We start from the raw sequence: 6,000 nt of genomic DNA on the forward strand, positions 1-6,000 counted from the left end.
CCTCAATGCAGTATCCAGGAGCACTCCAGCAGGAGTCCACAGGACCTTTCCCTTTTATGGTCCTTAGTAAGTCTACTTTCCACAGAGACTGGGAGAGTGTCATGGAGCTGGTATCACCAGCCCTATAGCGAGTCCGGGAAGTGTAGAGTACAAATCAGGGGTGGTTGTACCCCTATAGCTCCTGACAGGCGTCGGCAGCTGCTCTAGTCCTTCCTCTATTTTTGTTAGGCTCATCAGCTCACCGTGTCTGAGCAAGAAGTTATGACGAGAGGTGAAGAATTCTGTAATTGATGAGGCCACAACTTCCACATCTTCCCTCCACCTCTTACTGACATCGATTCAACCAGCCCACTGCCCGTCATACTCATGTGTAGGATTCTGGATAGAATTAAAATGACTTATTCTTTCAAAATCAGAGAATATTATTGTAGCAATTTCTGCATGGTCAGCTGACATGTTGTGCCTTTTTCTGGATCCGGGTTTATGAACACTGTGCATTTTATCCTTGCAAACAGGAGTAAAGTGCCTGTGCTCCCCCTCTAAACATGGTTTAATTGGTCTGCACCTAGTTGATTTAACTTGCGTAAAAAATCCCTAGTGCATGGTATAGAAATGTAGCCAGGCCCTGGAAGTTAAACTGCACCTATTGTGCCATCGACAGAGTAGACCTAGTTTTAGGCCTAGCATGTGTAGCCTGACTAGAGCGGCCTAAAACCTGTTGTTACATATTTTAACTTTCAAAATACACCTCTTTGACGTGCTGGAAATCCTGCTTTTAAATATTAAGAATTCCCCCCTAAGTGCATCCTGTTGCCCACAAGGTAGGGTGCCATATATCTAATATATGTTTTTAGGGTTAAGCATCACAGGTGTTTTTCATGTAAGGATAGGTTGTGCAAACAAAGTTTATTTTCCCTTTGTGAAATCAAAAACTCAATTTAACTACCCTCTTACATGTTCTGGTAGCTTTCCTCACGTTCATAATTGTATGTTGAAATGGAGTCAAAGCCCTAAAAGTCTTTCATTAGGTTATCAAAAATCTTTATACATTTTCAGTAGGGGTTTCAAGAAAAACAAAATCCTTGGTAGCGGTAGTCATCTTTCAGGTTCCAGTCTTCAACTTGGAGATCTGAAAGAGACAGTTAGTTATCGATTCCTTACCTCTGACTTACCCCCAGACATCAGACTGGATCCGGAAAAAAAATTCTTAGCAGTAACCCTGCGTGTTGGTAAGTGGTATCTTCCAACTCCGCGCCCGCTGTCTGTGTCATGCTTGCCGGGATGATGTTGTAGTGCCTTCTTGGACGACGCCCCTGCGGGCTGATATCAGTTCTTTCTTTTTTTGTGCTAGCCTAGCGCAGATCCAGAGAGAGCTAACCCTTTAGTCACTTTTTGACTAAACTTTTTTCGTCTTCGACTCCTGGTGCGCGAGGGATGTCCCATCATTGGACCGGCTTCAAGCCCTGCGAGGCCTGTCACAAACTGATGTCTGTGACAGACCTGCACCTTGTGTGCCTTTGGTTTCTGGAGCGCGACCACGACCCGAAGTTGTGTTCCGACTGCCGGGCCATGAATCCTAAGTCTTTGCGGTAGCGGTCCCGAAAGCTCTTGGGTGCCCAGCAGTCAGCTCCGTGGCGTTCCCGGTCTCACTCAAGGGGAAGGTCTCAAGACCACTTGCGGAGCCACCACACCTCGTCTCACTCCAAGTCTTCGAAGTCCTCGGGTAAGTCGAAGCACAACAAGAAGGCTCTTTGCCCTCTCCCCGTGGGTCAGCTGACGCGACGCGGGACCCGTAGCGTCGTCGCTCAAAGGCTCCGTCTTTGGGGCCTCCTACTGGGATGGCTCCACGCTTCCCCCCGTTTTCGGGAGCCAGAGCATCTCCTGCCTAGCTTTGTGCATTTTACGAAGCCCTCCATTCCATCTTTGGGCAGCTTGACTCTTCCGGCATGCCTTCGGGCCCCGCAGAGCCTGTTGGTGGTCCTGGGCCTTCGATGCTAGTGGCTCCGGCCCTGGCGCTGAAGGACCCCCGCGGATCCAGGCCTGGATCCGGATTGACACCAGTCGAAATTACTCGAACATCCCAGAGACGACGCCCCCAGCCGACGCCGTCCCCAACCTCACCCCCGAGATGGACCCAGAGCCGGACTGAGCTGGCCGACGTCGGATCCAACACCGAAGGGTACTTTTGTTCCCCTGTTGATCCCTGGTGTTCCCAATCACCCAGAAGGTGGTGATGAGGATTGGGAGGGGTTGCTGGACCCTTTGGAAGACCAGCTTGAAGAGATGGACTGGAGAGAGGACTTGGGTGACGCCAGTGGTCTGGACACATCTCCAAACCTTGGCATGCTTTCTCCCCCTACCGTGGCTACGGATGAGGGAGCGTCTTACGCTTTGGTGGTGTGAAGGGCAGCCGAGGCCTTGGGCCTGGAGCTCCCTTCAGTGGCAGTCTGGAATAACCTCCGGACAAAGGTGATTCAGCCAGCGGCAACCTCTTCTGAACCCCTCTGGCCTTTTAAAAAAGCCCTCACTGACGTTGTTCTGGGCACCTGTTCCAAGCCCAGCACAGGGGCTCCTGTGGAAAGGACTTACAGAGGTGACAAAGCATGAATATCAACTCTTTGTCACCCCCAAATTGCCATTAGGGAAGAAAGAAGTCATTTGGCAATCCATAGTGGAGAAGATAAAGAGTGGCAACTAAAAGGACAGTGCCAGAGTGCAAGGAACACTGGCAGCCAAGTTGGTCAATTACATATGGTAACTTATATTGGGGGTGTTCGTGTCACAGGAGAGTCAAACAATGATCTGGGTGCCATCAGTGTATGACAGTAAGTTGATTCCCTGGGTCTGAATGAGGGTTGCCAGAGGAGTCATGTACAGGTGCAAGTGAGCGGGGCTGAGTTAAACGATATGTGATACTCTAAAGATAACCAACTCTGGCAATGATGAAATGGAGTGAGTGTCAGTGGTAGCAATTTTCCTAGTTTGACTGGGCCTATCCCCTCAGAGTAGGTATACAGTGCCTACTATTCTGACCTATGGAGACAACTGTGTGTGCAATTATATTGCATGAGTCTACACAAATAGGTAAATCCATGGTAAGTTTATGCCCTTACACATTCCTGCAGAGTAGCAGGGTTGCTAGATGTGTAGCTGTGTAGAGTTGTGTGGACACATGTTAAATATGAGCCCTTGGCCACATGAATGCATAATGTGTATGCAAAACAGCACAAGGCAGACTGGTGTGGTGCACTTAGTGAAGGGCAGACGGCAGGATCACATCAAATACATGACCAGACCTATATCACTTTCCCAGGTACTGTGGACTGAGTAGTGGCTAGAGGGAATGAAGCCACCATGGTGACTTGGTGCAATGTGCACAGTAGTGGTGTCAATAAATGACTCGATTCAGTATATCCTTCATGAAAAATAAAGCTAATTACCAATGCAGATGTTGGCCTTACCTCAACTTACCATCATAGGCAGGGCAGCAAGTTGTGTAACTATGTTGCAATGTGCTGTATAACATGAAAAGTCACCCTTGTCATGCAGTGGTCGTGTGAACAATGTAAAGATATTGCCATCTGAAAGGCAACTAAAGTGCAACTTGACCTCATTTCCTACAAGTAACATATGTCCTACACATCACTGTTGAACTGAGAGTGAATGAGAATAAAGTCTGTATATCAGCAAGATTACTAATGTCAACATTTAGCATAGATCACCAGTAGCACATTTCTATTTCAATGCAGAGGCAGAAACTACACCTTCTGACCAGCAGCCTGTCCTGAATGATCAACCTGTTGGGATGCCATCTTGCTTCCCATGAATGATGATACCTTCCAGCAACCCCTGGACTCCATTGGAGCACCTTCTCCAGTCACGGCAAGGGGTGACCGTGTTGCTGGGTCTTTAGAGGAACCACCAAACACAGGATATGCCCCATCTGTCAGCCCAAGTCCAGCTCTGGACTCCAAGGACCCCCAAGTTGTTTTCCAATAGTGAGTGGTTGGAGTCCAGTGGCGGCTGGTGGATGAGGTGCAGGTGGGGATGGAGACCATCTCAGGCACCCTAGACGGAATTTGTAGGTGCCTCAATCCCAATAAGGACACCTCTGAGGCAAACAAAGACACCTACCCTTCACTCCACAGAATGGAACAATCCCTGGCTGACATTGCTGGTGTCACGAGGCAGAGGCAAGAAAAACAACCCTGCCAATGTGACACCAGTGAGGTCGCCACCCAGCTGGGGGCCATCCGCACCATCCTCCAATTTATGGAGCACAAGCCGGAGTCCTGTATTGCAACTATGGGTGCCTTCCACAACAACGTTGTTGCCTTGTTGACAAGCCATCAGGCCCTTGTCAGCGCTGTGCTGCCTTCCTTGCTGGCAAAGGCAAAAGTTGCTGGGGACACGCATGCCACATCTTCTGTCCCTGATATGTTTGTGACTCAGATGCCTCCTGCACAAACACCATCACCCTCAGGAGAGGCACAACACACATCAGAGGAGAAAGGTGTGGACTTCTCCAATTTCGGCCGGCAAACTACCCAGTAACATTTGTCTGTGCCTCTTGGCCAGTTTCTCATTGGACCTGTGCTTATCATCATGCCACCTCCTTTGTCACCTGGTACTGTCCTCTTTTTGTATGCCCACCTGTTTAGCTGATCCACTTGTGAGGCCTACATTCCATAATGGCAATTTGGACCTCCTCCTCACTGGAATTGTCCCCACCTTGACATGTCACATGACATGACATGTATCCTGTATGGACTCTGTCTGGACAATGTAAATTGTAAAATTGATACTTGTATAGTGCACTACTCACCCGCAAGGGTCTCAAGGCGCTTGTACGAATACCGCTGTGGAACCCATCCTGGCTTTCCCTGTGAGGTTTCCACTCCTGGGCACCCCCAAGGTGGAGGCCAGGCATCCTTAGCGTTGTGGGGGCCGTTGTGGAGATTAAGCAAACTATTGCCCAGAATTGCAGAGTGGGACTCCATGATTGGAATAGGCACCGAGGCGAGAATTATCAGGTCCGTGGAATTTTTTTTTTTTTTTAGCTCAAGACCCGCCGAGGCGGGGAATTGAACCCTGGTCCTGGGCTAGACATCTGCATCAGGGTCTGCCGCTCTAACCATCGAGCCACACTTCTCCACATTTCCACATCACCCCAAAATTGTTTGAGACCACATTCTTTGGTCTCAAACAATTTTGGGGTTGTTGCCGCAAGAACTGCAAATTTGTAAATGCCCATGTACCAACCTACAAATAAATGCACTCCCATGAAAGTGTGTTGCATGTCCATTGCAGAAAGGACTAACTAGACCATGGCGTATGTGTTTATACAAAAGCCACTTCTTAGCATCTCAAGGTAATTGCGCTACAGTCACTTTCACCTGCTTTGGTTGGACATGCCCAATCATCATGTACATCCACTGTCATGCATGTTGTGTAAAGTCTCATTTAACTATTGAATGTCATGGGTTGACAGTAAGCATCAGTTACTTGACTGCACAATGTAATAAGGCCTTACTATTCACACTAATACTCACCTACACAAAATGGGTCCTGTGAGGCATGAGAGCCACTAGCACAGTTTCACACATCCACATATATCTTGCTCCGTGATCATGACTAAGTGATCAAGCACATATGATAGCCTAAATGCTTACATTTTGGATAGCCTATAAGTACTATAATTATGCATGCACTGACCATATGCAGATACTCATGACCAGACTCCTTCTGATTTAACATCATACCTATGCCACTCAAGGATGTAGAAGCTCTGTGCAACACCTTGGATGTCAGTATGCATGAAATGCAGTAAATAAGTATTTGGGACCTGTGTCAACGTATACATTGTGTTGTAAGGCACACTGAGACATGTAGGGTCTATTTATTCCTCTGTGTGAGAGACCCCACATGCATTGAGAGTAACCACACATGACATCAGTTGTACAATAAACACACATATCACTATGTAGGATTCAGAGTACA

This window comes from Lissotriton helveticus, chromosome 2_1 (genome assembly GCF_964261635.1).
Source record: "Lissotriton helveticus chromosome 2_1, aLisHel1.1, whole genome shotgun sequence".
NCBI classification, from domain to species: domain Eukaryota; kingdom Metazoa; phylum Chordata; class Amphibia; order Caudata; family Salamandridae; genus Lissotriton; species Lissotriton helveticus.